This window comes from Lepidothrix coronata, unplaced genomic scaffold, assembly GCF_001604755.1.
Source record: "Lepidothrix coronata isolate B3197 unplaced genomic scaffold, Lepidothrix_coronata-1.0 Scaffold24, whole genome shotgun sequence".
Lineage (NCBI taxonomy): Eukaryota > Metazoa > Chordata > Aves > Passeriformes > Pipridae > Lepidothrix > Lepidothrix coronata.
Genome location: NW_016690204.1, coordinates 6756195 through 6772157, shown reverse-complemented (window position 1 = coordinate 6772157; position 15963 = coordinate 6756195). Strand labels below are relative to the sequence as shown.

General features: G+C 37.2%; 2 long non-coding RNA genes across 3 annotated transcripts in view; both read right to left on the bottom strand.

Annotated features, from left to right (window-relative positions):
• Positions 1 to 10782, bottom strand: part of LOC108494409 — a 36083-nt gene extending 25301 nt beyond the window's left edge. Inside the window, exons 1-3 of one of the 2 annotated variants that reach the window (XR_001873837.1) lie at positions 10449 to 10782; positions 8128 to 8193; positions 592 to 669 (exon numbers count right to left, since the gene is read on the bottom strand). This is a non-coding gene — a long non-coding RNA (uncharacterized LOC108494409). The remainder of the gene's footprint in view (positions 1 to 591; positions 670 to 8127; positions 8194 to 10448) is intronic. The other variant, XR_001873838.1, reaches the window with a different exon arrangement.
• A 4272-nt stretch (positions 10783 to 15054) lies between these two features.
• Positions 15055 to 15963, bottom strand: part of LOC108494410 — an 18060-nt gene continuing 17151 nt past the window's right edge. Inside the window, exon 3 of the long non-coding RNA XR_001873839.1 lies at positions 15055 to 15144. This is a non-coding gene — a long non-coding RNA (uncharacterized LOC108494410). The remainder of the gene's footprint in view (positions 15145 to 15963) is intronic.

The following is a 15963-nucleotide window of genomic DNA, read 5'->3' as shown; positions in this document are numbered from 1 at the left end:
TGACTAAATGAGTATTCTGTTAGAAATAAATAAGATAAAGACCTTAGAAAGAAAAAAAGAAATTATTTTTTAACACTTGAAAGTGGAAACAGAATATTCATTCTGGATTTATAGTACAGAAAATTGCTGGAATAAGTCTGGATTCTTCTAAGTACTTTAAAACTGGAAATGTGGGCACAGGAAAGATTTTATATTCGTGCCCCAAATTTAGATACTGAATCTAGCAGAAGTTAAACAAGAATGAGTAATTATTACCTCATTAAGCTTAGCTACCAAAAATATTTTTGCATTTTTACCAGGATTAACACATCTAAATAAAGATTGAGTAAATTCCACAAAGAGTATTTTAAGTGTGGCACAGCACGGCAGGATAAAACTATATTTTATATTTGGAGAAAATAAGTTCTGTACTTAACTGGCAGTTAATTAACCATGTGTGTGTGTGGGTCCATTACACGACACGCCCAAGGCATAGTCAAAATCATCTGGGAACTTTTGTGGAGACAACAAATATTTTTACAATAATAGTGATTAAGCCTGAAAAGAAAAGCAAAAAGCCCTGAAAGGAAATCAAAAGTGAGTCAAACTCACTGGTGGTTACTTTCATACTTCTCATCCAAAGTGAGTCAAAATCACCAGGCGTTACTCTCACATTCATCACCATATAAACTGTAACATAAGAATGCAGTCAAGAGGAAAAGAAGAAACAAGATGAAAGGAGCAAATCCAAGACACGGCTTTCATATTATTTCCAAAGCTGACAAATTTGAGAAGAATACTACTAAAAGTGGCATTAAATAGGAAATCCCTCTTTGAGCGCTCCAAAGAATGAGTTCTCAAAGAGAACTAAAACCCGTGGCATAACAAATCCTTCGAAATCAAATTCAGGTACTGTATTCAGATATTTACAAATTTTAAAAATACACAAAATATCATACAGGTTCGGTACAGCCCTTTTTTGAGGCATGATTTAGTGACACACTTGAGCAAGTGAGTAGCTGAACATGGGTCTTGCTTCCAAGACCCATGCATAATTTAGCACCCAAGTTCAGGAAATGACTCTAAGTAATACCAACCTGATTCAATAAGCTATTTGAAGACACAGGGTGCTGAGCATTGAATTTAATATTTCCTATGTACTTTATCAGATAAAGAGGATCTTTCTCTGGAGTGAAGGTGTCTCTGCAGACACAGAAACATTCTCTAGTTCTATTGTTTTTCTGACAGTACACTATACAGAAATTGTGCAGAAAATCTAGAATGTATGGGTAGAGAGCGATGCCATCTCGGTCCTAAAAACCCATCATTTGTTAGAGATAAGCTCAAGCCACTTAAGTGAGAGCTAGACATAGATAAGCAACACTTTTGGAAAAAACCTTAATGTATCCTTTCCAGATTTGCTGAAAAACACTGGAAAGTCTTATAAAATCATGCAAAAATTTAAACTAAAATTTTAGGCTACTGCTGTGATGAATGTTTAGAGGAGAAGTATAAAGTTCTCCAGAAGCTGTCATTGTTTGATTGTTAACTCTTTTTGTCCTGTTCCTCATTGCCTCTGAAAATATTTTGTTTTGTTTTTAGGGAAGGGTACAAATGTGCCTGCTTCACAATTCATAGAAGAAAAAAACCCAACTCTAAAGCTCTGAATTCAACAAAACACAGCATAACATCTTAACCAAATAAAGCATTGCCCTACATTCTGATTTGCAGACCTCAAAATAGAAATTAAATATTTTACTTCAGCAATGTGGCAAATTTACTTCCTAAGACAAAAAAACTTCAAAAAAGTGACTTTATCTGGGTACTCCTTCCAACCCTACACCAGAAACTGTAGAATGAGAAACTGTGACCAGAAGTGCTGAGGTACATGATGTCAATTAGTGGGAGCTACATTCAGTTACTGTCGTACAATGGCATAAATAAATGGAAAAGATGACAGAAAAAAAACTATTTCCAATGTTGTTTTTTAATTTTGGATGAACTGAGTTTGCACAGAGTTACAAAAATGAACTAAAATTTTAAGGCCAGAGTGCAGGCATGGCATGCTCCTAAGAAGAATCTGTCTGTTTGTGTCTTCCATATGGTGTACAAACACAAAAATAATGATGTATCTGAGCAAAAATACAATTTTTTATTTATGAAAAGCAAATTACTATTAAAACGCTTTAAAAGGAATGATGATAAAAATAAAGGTAAGAATATAGCAAAAGTGAGATGATTTTGAGTGCTAGACAGATATACAAATAATTTCCTAAAAGTTCTCTCAGATATTATTAAGCACATTTTTACCCAGAGAGCTCCATCAGGGATCCAGTGCAGATTGTTAATTAATTCTTCATATTCTCTATGTATGACTACATTAAAGTATTAAAATCCTAGCAATCTGAATTGCAAAATTTGGAAAATTATGCTCTTCTGTCAAGTGAAGATACACAGGACTTACATCATCATTCTCCTCAGTCAGCAGTAACTCCTCAGTTGTTTCTGTTGTTTGTTTTGTTTCATCTCTCAAAGGGACAAGGGAAGGAGAAAAATATATTTTCTCTGAAAATACTGCTATTAGTATATCTACTTCCAAGTATTAAATTCAACTTAGTGTATGCAGTGATCAATAGAAATGAACTTCATGGGGCACTCAATAAGGCAGTAAGGCTGCAGTGATTAAACACCAGCATAAGTCACAAGTACTGTTGGCTGTTCTCTCTCTTTCTGCCCTGAGGGTTTTCTCTTGCCTCATGTACCAGTAGTTTTACATGAGAAACCCAACTGATTTTTTTTCTTATGCATGTAATACATTTTAATATATAAGTTCAGCAATGATAATTATATCAGTTTAACATTCTACACTTCTCCAAGCTGTGCATGGTCTTCATTTAGCTCCCTTATTTATTATGAGATAATGCATATGTATATGCACAGGATTCTTACCACATCCCACCACTGTTTATGAATTCAAAAAGCAACTGAGTTTATTCTTTCTTCAGAACAAAGAATGCAGCATGTTATTTTTATGTACCACTAGAAAAAAAACTGATAAAGAGGAAATGAAGCAGGGGAACAGAAAAACAAAGTAAGAAATGAAATCCAAGTTTCTAATGCAGCGATGTAATGCCAAGAAACAGCTCCAGAGAAACTGAGTAACTGCCAGCTTTTCTACCTGTTGCCAAGAAAACGTTGCTGTGTTCACTGATCCTGTAATTAAACTGAGTATGTTCTGAAACAACTTCTGAATTGTGCCATCTCCTGTGAAGGGGGAGGGAGCTTTATTCCTATAATACACCAATAGAAAGATGCTGCTTCTCTAAAAACTAGGTAGAAGGGCGAGCTTGGTTTAATCATGTACACACATTCTTTAAAGAAAAAAAAATTAACATTTGGAAGGAGAAATCTTATTGCCTACAGACCTTTGGAGGGAAGCACAGAACTATAATTTGCATAATTCAAAATACTAATGTGAAGGGCAAAAAGTTTTAATAGCCATCCTTTAATGTCCTGTAAAAACAGCAGTCTCACTGCCCCCTGTTCTTTTATCAACATTTTTAAAAAGGGAGTTATTAATTGTAGTGTCTTGTAGTAATTTCTAGCTAGGATTTTTAATATTTAAGTCATTACAATTACCCATGCTAGGCAATATGTTTGTAGATAAGTCTGTCACTAAATCAGATCACACCAGTACACTGCTGCCACAGTTTGTCTCCTTCAGCCCAATGTTGTTTAACCAAGATTTCCTGAAGGCTGACTATATTCTCTTTACCTCCACTGTAGTCCTCTGGGGTCTTCTGCTAACGGTTTATTTTACTTTGCACAGCTTTTCTCCATTCCTCCTTTTACATCTGATGTGTTAAAGAAATGTTGGCTTTTCTTGGCTGAATCATCCCTTGCTCTGTGGCTGGCTGTGCTGGGCAGGACAGGCCCTCTCAGACATCAGTCACACAGCATCTCATAACAACTGGGCTTGGAAGGGACCTCTGGAGATCATGTAGCCCAAGCCTCCTGCTGAAACAGGTCCACCTGGAGCAGATTGCACAGGATCGCAGCTTTATTGCATCAAGAAATGTCTGGATCACCTACTAAACATGTGAGAAAGCCCTTGCTTCCAAGACAGTTCCAAATATTCAGCAGAGGAAATTCGGAATCCCAATGGAGGACACCTGAGTTTCCCCTTAACTCCACAGCTCCTTTACTCTTTCTCTATGATCCTAAGTACACTCCTACCAAACCATTCCAAGTAAAAACATCCTTGTAAAGTCTCACTGCTCCTCTGAACTGCATTCAGCTCGTCCTTAGATTCAGAGCTCAACAAATCAATGCAGTCCAACTTCCCTGAAAGGTCCTTCACATCCCTGGACACTTTGCCACACTCAGTGTGAGCTCTGCTGTTTAAACGACACCTCATGTAACTTTAAGCCACTTTACTGAACTTTCTTTTTAAGGATACAACGTTTATGGAACTAAGAGATACTGTAAGTAAGAGCAGTTTTAATGCAATTTTTGTAATATGAGAGGGAATTTAATTTGTCTCTGTATCTAAATGATCAAATATGAAACATGTTTTGGTTTGGTCATTAGTTTCTCCAATCTTTTTCTTATTACCTATAATTAAGAAACCAAGCATTTTATTTGATATGAAGCAGCCCAGAAAATAGCAGTAAAAAATGTCTGCTTGTAAATTAAACTCACTCTCTAATTGCTTTGCTGTAATTTACTAAAATTATCTCTTGTATGCCACCACTTAGACTAATTCTACAAAGAATCCAGGGAAAAAAATAAACAGAGTTCAGAGTAATAATATTAATGATTATCAAGCTCCACTATTTCCAGTTTTACTGTTCATTGTTGTTAATTATCTCAACAGTGGCTGGAAAATGATGATTAGGAAGGAAGACCTCAGAAAGCTGATTGAGGAGAGCATGTGTATACTTGGTAGTCAAAATGTAAAAAACAAAAAAAGTTAAAAAAAAGCATCACAGATAGTCCCCAAAGATGACCAGTCAGCATGTCTGGGCCAGTCTGCTTGTTGTTCATGGCCAGTGCTCATGTTAGTCATTCACTGACTCTGTTCATGTCAGTGAAGCAAAATGTACTCTGTTAAGTTCCACACTTCCAATCATACCCCAAACTGATCCCATGGACCAAGGGTCTGTCTGCTGTAGATCTGGCCAAACACAGTTTTTCATTCTTATGCTGGACAGAAGTTTATCTACTGGCACAGCATAGCCAGAGCTGAGAACATTCTGCTTGTGACACACTTTTGTCACAATCCCTTCACACCTGTTCATTGCTGTAGCTCTGGGACAGGAGGGACTTGAGGGGAAATACAGCTGTTGCATTTGTGTGGAGATAAGCTGAGAAGCCTTTTGTGCCAGATGTATCCCATACCTGTCAAGAGCACCTCTCACTGAGATCACATCAGCTCCAGCTGTGGAGTGATTCCAAGCCACAAAGAGAGCTACTTCCAGAGGCAACTCAGACTTTAGGAAGGCTGAGTCCTGAAAAGTAACTCACTCTGAAAGTAACTTTCTGATGATGACACAGGACCTTAAGATGACTGCACTCAAAAGGTACAAAGCAGTACCTAAAGTATGTGGGATGAGACACGGTCTGTGAATCACTGAATGAAGGGTTGTTAACAGAAGAACACTTCTTCCTTAGTGCAATGGAAGTATTTTTCAACTTTACACAAAGATTCTTTTCTTGCTCTCACATGCAAGAAATGCTCGGAGTTGAGGACTCCAGAAGACTTCATCTGTGTTGTTCTCAGTAGGTTTTCCTTTGATCCTCTTCCCCCATGCAGCGATAGGACTGTCAGGACGTGCAGGCTGACAGGTTCACTCTGGAGTGAATAGCTGAGCAGAGCTGACACCCACACTCCATTTGGAGGTGGTGAGTTGCTTTGTTTTAATTCTGTTTTGGCTTGTTTAGTTGATGAGTAACAGATCAGAGTTGTTCAGCAGACAGAGAACTCTGCTCCTGATCTACCTCCAAAACAAACTCAGAAGCAAAGCCAGGTCACTCTTAGTTTGCTGCTTGGTTCTGTCCTGCTCTCTGTTGGTGATGATATCAGCACCATCCACTGCCTTCAGTGGACATGAATACGCCCAGGTGGCACATTAACCATCATTGCTTCTATTCCTGACATCGACTAATTAATTCTTGTACTTCTAAGCCAAGCTTTGCTGTTCTGACAGTTGAGCAGAGAATGAGCAGTTAGCTGTTGGTGCTGATTCATTATCACCTGTTGTTTCTCAAGCTGTCAGCAGTGACTCCATATGCAGCTCTTTACATTTTCACTGCTGAGCATTTCCACTTGCTGTGGACCAAGTGGAAAAAGGTTTCCACAGTGCTGTGTCTCATGACCTAATCAACCACTTTTTTGTGCAAACTGGGAGCTCCTCTGTCTTGTGATTCTTTAGTAATTATGTTCTAACATTCAATTCTAGCATTCAAGACACCAAACCAGAAAAAATATATGTACAAGACCCCTTTGCAAAGTCCCACCAAGTCGACCCTAATTTTTGAGTACTTTTCAACCACCACTATATCTACAGCAAGAGTAACACAAAACACTATGCACAAATTTCCAGCAAGGAAGGCCAGAAGGCAGGTGCAGAGTTGTACTGTACCTGTTCAAAGGAGACCGCATTCCATAAATATTGTGTTTACAGTAGCCCTTGCAGTTGTCATCAGGAGAGCTAATAAAGCTGGCTGGGAGGAACAGCTCAGCCTCTCTGAGCTTGTTTCAGCACTCTCATCCTACATTTCTGCCTCTTTCCCCGTGCTCTCCCCGACAACAGGAATCCCAGCACACCGGCAGGGATGTGTGTGAGAAGCCACCGCCTTTCTCAGAGGCGACGTGGTACCATCTCGTGTGAGATGTGACATCTCACAACTTGCACAATGTTCTTAATCACATCATTTGGAGGGGGAAATTCAATCTGGCATACAGCCCTTAATGTATGACCTAGATTGCATTTCCCTAGATAGTTTATAAGAATGTTGAGACATTTTTCAAAAGCCTTATTAAAATTAAAATATACAACTGCCTACCCCTCATTCAGAAAAGCAGCTCCTCTGTTGTAGAGGGAAATCAGACTTGCTTACCATGGTTTGCTGTTCACAAATCCATCCTGTTACTCACCTTCTGCTTATCTTCTGGATGACTGCAAATTATTTTTCTTAATTTATTCTACATTTTTTTATTTTTACACTTAGTGAAAGAGAAGTGAGTTGGATCCCTGAATAAAAGTAATATTTGCAGTTAAGTCACAGGAAAGTTCACCTGTCCTTTGCAGTTTGTAACAGTAAAAGACATTTAATTTGATTAAGTGCTTTTAAAACGGATTTGTTTCTCCATTTTTCTTCTTGACCTTATATTGTCTTTAACACGCACGACTACCCTTTACAGCTCCATCAGATTAATTTCTGTAGCAGTTTTGTGTTCCACTGTCTCCTTCCTTTTTGACCATCCTCCACAACATTCAAGTTCTTATTATCCTATTACTAAACATTTTAAAATCTTCCATGTTATTAAAAAATGTGTTATTAATGGCATCATTATTAAAAATTTGCTGTTCCTACTGCTAATCCTCAAAAGGTTTAAAAAAAAGAAAACACAATCAGTTCCTGCCTAAAATCCATTACAATAACATTGTCACATGAGTTATGAAAACTGTTATTTATATTCCAATGGACAGAAGCAAAACCTTTATAGTTGCACATGACTTTAAAAAAAAAAATAAAACCTTGAGCTTTTTATACCAAGGCATATTTTGATAATTCAAAAATACATGGATTTCAGACAAGCTTTGCAACAGGTGAAACTGTATTTTTTAGAGCAGTAGGGACATTAAATCATCTTTCTGTGAGGCAGGTTGCATACTTGCCATTGTTTTATTAGTCTCATGGCTTAAAATTAATTGCTTGTTGCAGGGAGTTTTGGATTTCTTTTTAACTTCAATCTACAAGCCATTGAAACTAAAAGTGGTTTTTCTCTATGGATGTTTATTTTATGTATTACCACATAGGCCATTTGGAACATAACAGTAAGAAGTGCTTTTTATATACTCAGAAGCATTAGTTTATAAGAAAAGATTTGACACACAGTGTATAGGTTAGTTCAGTACTTACTTAACCACATCGGTTGCGAAATGCTGAACTCAAACCAGCTTACACAGGATTTGTTTTAATTTCTCTCTGTTGGAAGAAATAAAACATATAATTTAATCCAAATTCCAACGGCCTGCTCTGATTTTTACAAGTACATGCCATCTAAAATGTACTAATGATGCCAAAAAATGAAACACTGAATGTTCTTCTATTTATTCTCCGTGTATCATTTTCTCATTTTGGTAATCACTCTCTAAAGTGATGGCAGTTGAAAGAATCCAAAACATAAGTTTTTGAAAGTTATTCCTTAATACAGACCTTGAATACCTTTGTGGTGTGGGGTTTCTTTGTATCTAAATGAAAAAAAAATTGTCATGACTCTTTTTTTTTTTAATGCCCCACTACAACTGCCTTTTTTCTTACTGAAGATTGAGATAGAAAGCTGTGTTTTTCTCCCTAGATCTCCTGCTAAATATGACAAATCTGTGTAGAAAGATGAATATGGTTCAATTATGAGAATGTAATTTTTGGACCTGAATTGTAAGGGATTAACTATTACATTTATTACATTTCTGGACTGTTACAGTAAACACTTCTTTGCTCAATGCATTTAGATGACAATTTACTAAGTCAATCTGCAGGGTCATTCAATCACATTTTTAGAGTGAATTACAGAAACAAGGATGTGGAATTCATTCTGGACAGTGCAAAAGAAAAAGTCTTTTTCTCTTTTTAGTTGCTACCACATAAGCCTATTTCATGTGGGCTTTCTAATGAGGACTCTGCCTTCAGAAAATACTCATTGGAAGACTTTCTCAGTGCTTTCTATCAGGGTAAGAAAACAACAAGAAGCAGCATTTCTATCACGATTCGGGGGGTTAATTTTCTGTAGACATGCAAAAAATATTGTTTCTCTAAATCTACACTGTCTGTACAATCTGAGGAAAGAGATGGAAGGCAGAAAAGCTGCCTCCTGGAAGTGATTACTTGAGGGGAAAAAAAAGGTGCCCATTCACTGGGTGGGGATTGACTCTTGAGGGCCTCTTGAGTAACTAACTGAGACTAAATAGCCAATTTTTTAAAAGGTGGGGTGAGAACATTGTTAGAGAAGAGATAAAAACTCTCTTGAGCAAGGATCAGAAGAACAGGCTCTGGTCACAGAAATTACCAGGGAACTGGTCCGTCAGAGACCGATATTTGAATAGACACAACTCATAGCTCTGAAATTAATGTGGTTTGTTTTTTGTTTTTAATTGGAAATTCCCTAAAACTAATCCTTCAGAACTACAGACAGCTGCATACCAAATGTAAGCCTACAGGCAGTAGGCCAATTTGTACTGTGTAGCACATATGCAGCACTGAAGACTATCATGGCAACAACATTGCTACTACAGGAACTTTTTGTAAGCCTAATGGTAGCAAAAAAAAAGTTATTTTAAACTAACATTTACTCTTCAATTTTCCAGCTAAATGTAGCTTTCACCTGAATGTGTGTAAGGTAATCTCACTTCACCTCCCTCTAACAGTCACATGAAGGATGCACCTTGTCTTACCAAAAAAAAATGCTGGAAAGGTTCAACTCACATTCTTCACAAGTAAGAAATGTCCCTTGACATTTAAACTTTTCCTTAGGAGTACACACATGAAGTGCCTATGATATACGTATATATATACCACAGTACAACTGTGATTTTAAATGCACACATGCATATAAATAAATGGAACCAAAAGTATTGGTAACAATAACACCATGTTTCCACAGTGCAAAGCTTGTGCCCAAAAGTTTAGAAATCTCACGTTACTCCTCATATTGGGAGTGTAAAACATTCAAATGGCACTGCTCATCATTATGGCCCATTTTCAGTCTCATTTGGTCTGCTGCCTTAAAGCTCTGCATGGTCTCAAAGAGCAAATTTCATAACCTAAGTGAATTTCTTTAAGAATGGCACTTCCTCTCTAGTGTTTTAGAGCTTTAGGACTACTGTTGTTTGGTTTTAAATCACAAAGCTAAAAGTGTCTCAAATACTCTATGTCATTATTTTATCAATAAAACTTATCAAAGTCTATAGGCCAGGAAGTCAGCAAATCTGCTCTTAATCACCAGTATACCTGTGAAGCCTTAGGTGTTATTCTGGAAACCACATTCCTGTGTGACAATAATGCTGTTTTGACCTGCAATCACCTTCTGAAGGCACCGCTGAATTGATTCAGGAAAATAAATCTAATTATTTATATATGTGCACTACAAGGTACCAAACTATCCTAGTGTTGTCCAGTGTATCCATTTAAACCAGTTCCTTTTCACCCTTCAGATAACACAGTCAGTTCCCTATTGATATTACCTTCCTGCTTTTGTAAACTTCTGACACCTTTTTTTTCGCTGTTCTCTTTTCTTCTCAACAAGAGCAGCTCCTTCATTCTGTTTGATAAAAGGAGAATGCTGTGACTAACATAGCTCATAAGTTTAACAACATCTTCAAAAATACCAGTTTCAAGGACTTTTATATGTTAATTTGATAATAAATTCATTTTTATGAATATTGCACACATTCAAGGACAAATAAGATTTCTAATAAAGATAGAGGATTGAACTACATGATGTGAAAATTGCTATCAACAGGAGGAATGACAACTGGCCATCACTAGACACTGCAGAGGCAATAGAGGGGCAGGTAGCAGATCTCTGTCCAGAGAGAGATGCCCTTGAAATACAGAAAGCCACAAAATAATAATAGGACAGGTAAAGAAACAGGGCAGATAAAGAGGGCTGTGGGAGAAGAGCAAGATTTCCCTCATTGTATTCAGCAGAGCATTTATTTCAAAGTAGCCTGGATATGTCAAGGGGCATAAGACCTGAGATTATGTAGTGCTTTGGTCCTGGAAGCCTTCTGAACCCAAATGCTTCATTTCCTCCTGAACTAGGTGGGTCAGTTCAGACAACACCACTATCTGCCTAAGAGCAGGATAAGCTATAGGGCACAGATCAGCCTGGGGAGCAGCTCGTGCCTCTCAAATTTCCTAGTGCCAAGCAAGTGCCTGGGAATCACCTTGCTGAATTCATAAGGGTGGAAAACTCTTCCTGCAGCTCTGAGCGATCAAGATAGAAAAATGTGTCCAAAATCATCCTTTTATATGCAAATACTAGTTTGCTGAAAATGTAAGATAACAAGAGCATACAGTGATTCACAATGGCTCCAGCAGTTCTTTGGATTACTGGGAGGAACTTTCAGCTCTGCTTTTTTAAGCACAAGTCAGTATTTCTCAGTGAGCATTCCTGATTAGAGTCATGGCTTTATTTTATTTTTTTACTTTCTTGACCTTTTCTATCTGGGACAACATATTTGTGTTTTGTGAGCTTCCAAGGATGAAGGTTTTATTTCTTTCTTTCTTTCTCCCCATTCTTGTGTGTGTAGGACAAATTCTTTGGGGATGAATAGAAGCTATTTGGCCAACAAAACTTGTCCTTTTTTGGTTCTATCTTTCTCCCATGATGTCATGCAGTTATTTTTCTGAATGACTTCAATGTGTTTGCCTCAACAAGTCTGCTATTTTATTATTATTATTATTATTATGCATTTCATCTTTTTGAAAGGAAAGTTCCACCCTTTCATGAAAAAAAACCCCAAAACAAAAAAACCAAAACACCCTCAAAAACCCCCAAACCAAAACAAAACAAAACAAAAAAGGAACAAAAAAACCCCCACCAAACAGCAACACATTTTTCTTTTCTCTTTTTTCCCTTTTGGTTCTTCATAATATCTGGGAACTGTATTGTAAGGAATGTATAAGATGGTTCTGTAAAAATCAGCTCTGGGTTTCCTGCTACAGTTTCTGTATTGAGAATCTCTGATAACATCAAACTGACTGTAAATAATGAGTAGGCCTCTTATACAATTTTAGTATTACAGTTTTTCAGTCTGCTATTGCCACTATCTCTCTACTCCATTCTAACATTTCATTATTATTATGAAAGTATATTATATTTGATACAATTATATTAGCAGGAATTAAAGATCCTCCCCCTCCCTGAAAGACAAATTCATTAAATTTCCTTAAAAAATTATTCAAAAAGAAAGGAAATTCTAAAAGAATTCTAAAGACTTCTGTAAAACAAAAAGTTCTGTGGTAACTGGAAATACACAGAGAATTCCCTCTCATTTGGCTTCACAAGGGAAGGGGACAAATTCCAGATTGCTAAAAGAGAATTTTTGATTGCTATAATGGAATTTGCAAATGTGGAGTTTGGAAAAACTCTGTGGGACAGCAAACCTGAATGTGATAAGAAGATAATTTGTGACACTGACTACCTTCCCTGCCTTGCCTCTTGGTAAAACACAGTTTTATGATTGTTGGCCTCTCAGTGCTAAAATAAGCACCAAGTATTTCCTGAGAAGCTTGAGGAAAAGCCTCCAGCACAGCACTTTTTCTCTACTAGTGAGAATTTATAATAGTGTTTTGTCTCTTGAGAATAAATTGCATTTAAATGGCTCCTGTGTACACGCTGTGCTCCAAGGTGTCCCCGGGTCTGTGCCAGCAGCAGTTGTGACCAGGACCAGCCGTGTCCTTCCCCAGGCAGCACTTACAGGGCTGGCTGAGCCTCAGGAGGGGACTCAGGACAACTCCCCTGGCCAGGGGCCACAACACTGGGGGAAAGAGCTCCACTGGAACCCCACCACAGACCACTGTCCAAACCTGCCCCTCACATCCCTGCTGTGCTCTGAGACACGGCACTGTTATTTATATAATATTTTAAATCCTTACAAATATTCAGTTGCTGTTGGCTTATTTCCTCTTTATCCACTCAAGCCCTTGACACGCCACAGCTGTTCAAAGATTCTTTTTTAATCTTGAAATTATTTTCATATTTGAAGTTAAATTCAAACCCACACATACTCACCCAGGTTTTTGATTTTTCTCACTTCTTGAAAGCCCTGTGAAACTCAGATATATTCATTATGAATTTTCATCCATTTTGACATCAGATATATTCTTCTGTACATTTGATCACTGACAGAATGACACGCCTTTGCAAAGTCCCTTAACTAGCTTTTAGATTTGAACAATTTAATATCAAACATTTGGATTCAACACTCCACAAAATCCTGAGTAACTTCAGAAGTTTAAACCAAGACTTTTCATTCCTCTTCCATATTCCCAAATCACTTGTACAAAATAATGCCCCTCTGTTAGGAGCTCTGCTCTCTGAAACCCTTTGTATGTGCTGTGGCTGTATTTGTATTATCTCACAGTGTGTTCATTTCTAACCCAGCAGGTAAAGGCAAGGAGGAGCCCTGGAAATAAAACAGGAGAAATAAAACCTTTGTGCTTTTCTTTCACGTTCTTCAATACCTGTCTAGAAAGAGCCCAGAAGAAATGCACATTAGAAAGGCACACAGGAAAGCTGTCAAAGATTTTGATTAGGCAAAGAAAGAACCCAGAAAACACAGTCACACAAATATTTGCACTATGGGAATGTGGTAAGAGAGTCTCTCTCTGGTTATCAAGATAAATTATGTTGTAACTGCCATTTCTCTCATTCTCCAAGTTCTCAATGAAATTCAGCTGGCTAAAATCTCAAGCTGCCCAGACTGTGGTCTCTCTCAGGAATTGCTCTATGTAATAACTGTATTTTTTTTCTTTTTTTCTTTTTTTTTTTTTTTAAATTCATGCACTTTTATTCCCTCTCATGCAAAAAAAGAAAACATCTCATTCTGCAAGGGAAAATTTAAAGAATGAAATTCAACATTTACACCTTTTTATTCACTTATAAATCATGCTTTATGGCAGCAATGCATGGGATTGTCTATTTATTTCTTTTTCCACTAAACTGAGAAATTCTGCTTTATATTTTCTGCATTTTTAAAATACAACTGTGTTCCTTACTACCATAAACAACCAGTAACATCCAGAAAACCTGCTTAGCTTCTTACTGGAGTATATATCAAGCTGTTAGAATATTTATGTTGTGGAGTAGAGGGGACGTGGAATAATTACTTACTAAATGGAACATTTAGAAAGAAAATACAAAATCAAAAGCACAGAAACCCCTCCACCCTTTCTTTTCTGTCTTATTACCTACAATTTTCTAATAGATTGCCCATACAGATCAACTGATATAAATTATAAACTGTAAATTTAAATAACATGCTATATATTAGTAATTTCATATTTTTAACTTATAAATCATCTGGTCCTCTCAGGAAATACACTGTTACTGAAAAGATGTTTTACAAAAAAGAGTGGATTCAATAGGTATTGGAAGCTGCAGGATGCAAAGGATGCAGCACTGGAGTTTAATTCTGACCCTGGCTTATCAGAAAGTTAGTTATCCAAAGTATTTTGAATTACTAGAAAAATAGTATTTTCCTGAGACTGATAGGAACTGAGAAACTTTTTAGCACAACTGGAGAGAGTTTTTAACAGATAACCACAACACTGAGGAGCTTGCTGGAATCCCAGAGGTACCTCTGCCACTTTGTCACACTCAGCATGAATCATCTGTAAGAAAAATAGTAGTTGACTTACAGAGAATATTTTTCTATTGCATAAGATTTGCAAAGATTCAATAGGCTCAGGAGATAAGCCTAATCAATATAAAATAATTGTTTACACGTGGATTATTTAATTCTAAATATTATGTTTCTGTCAATAAAAATGAAAGCATAAAATAAAAAGCATCTGGAGTTAATAGGCAGAAATTTTTGGGGCCTCATTCACTCCTTTGTAGCACTTGACACATACATCCACTTCTGTGCAAACTGTAAGTAAAACAAAGATTGTGTACTCAGTGTTTCTAACAGCTATTTGCATTAATTTTATCTGTTACGTAACAGACACTGGAGAGAGCACGAGGTGAGAGGTGATATTTAATTGTTGATTCCCCTTTACAAGTTACACATGTAGCTTTATATGAGCATTTGTGTGGGCTCAGGAGATGATTGGAGTTTTGCTGCTCAAGATTTAATCCCCAGTATAGTTTTGTATGAATGCTGAACTCTTTCTGCACCCAGGCTGCTTAGTCATAGTGCAGTCAGGAACCTGATATTTAAACAGAGCAATCATAAAAATTAATCGAAAATCTTAATTATTAAAGATGATTAAGGCCTGAGAAAGGTCAACATTAAACTGATGTTCCCAGCGAGTTACTTCTTAACAAAATACTTTTTTTCAAACATCTGGATTCTTACAGAAATTGTAAACGACAAAGTCATTACACTTTGTACTTCTTTAGTAACTACTACAGGGAGTGACAGGAATTACAGAGAGAAGAATTATGCTAAATCCTTGAAAATAGTTCATTTTTACAGCTACCAGTCACTCATATTAGGTGGTTCACACATGAAGCTGATACTGTAAAGAAAAATCTCTAACTTACAGAGACAAAGCCAGTTCAGAACATTTGCAACTCAGCAGATTTGCAAAGTCCTTTCAACAGAATCATTTCTTTAAACCACCATAACCAGACAGAACTGTCATGTCTCTCTTAATAGCAGGTGACAAGGGTGAGTAACTGGAAATGCTCTGTAACCATTACTGGTACCACCAAATAGTGCCACCCTTTTGCACACTACCTTTCCATGCCAGCCACATCTACAATTTAGGTTCATAACTTTCTTATGCTAACTCCTCAGAATAAAAACTGGGGGCAAAACTCCTACAGTTCCCTGCTGAGCAAGTGAAACTTAACAAAAGTTAAATTTTAACACACAGAGCCATGACCTGCAGTGATCACAGAGCCAACATTCCTCTGGTTCTGTTCTGGGACAGGCACTGCCAGGGAAGCTCCAGCACAGATCGAGGCAGGGAAGTCTTTAACCAAGGTGCCAAGAAATCCCCCTACCTGGGCTCCCCAGATGT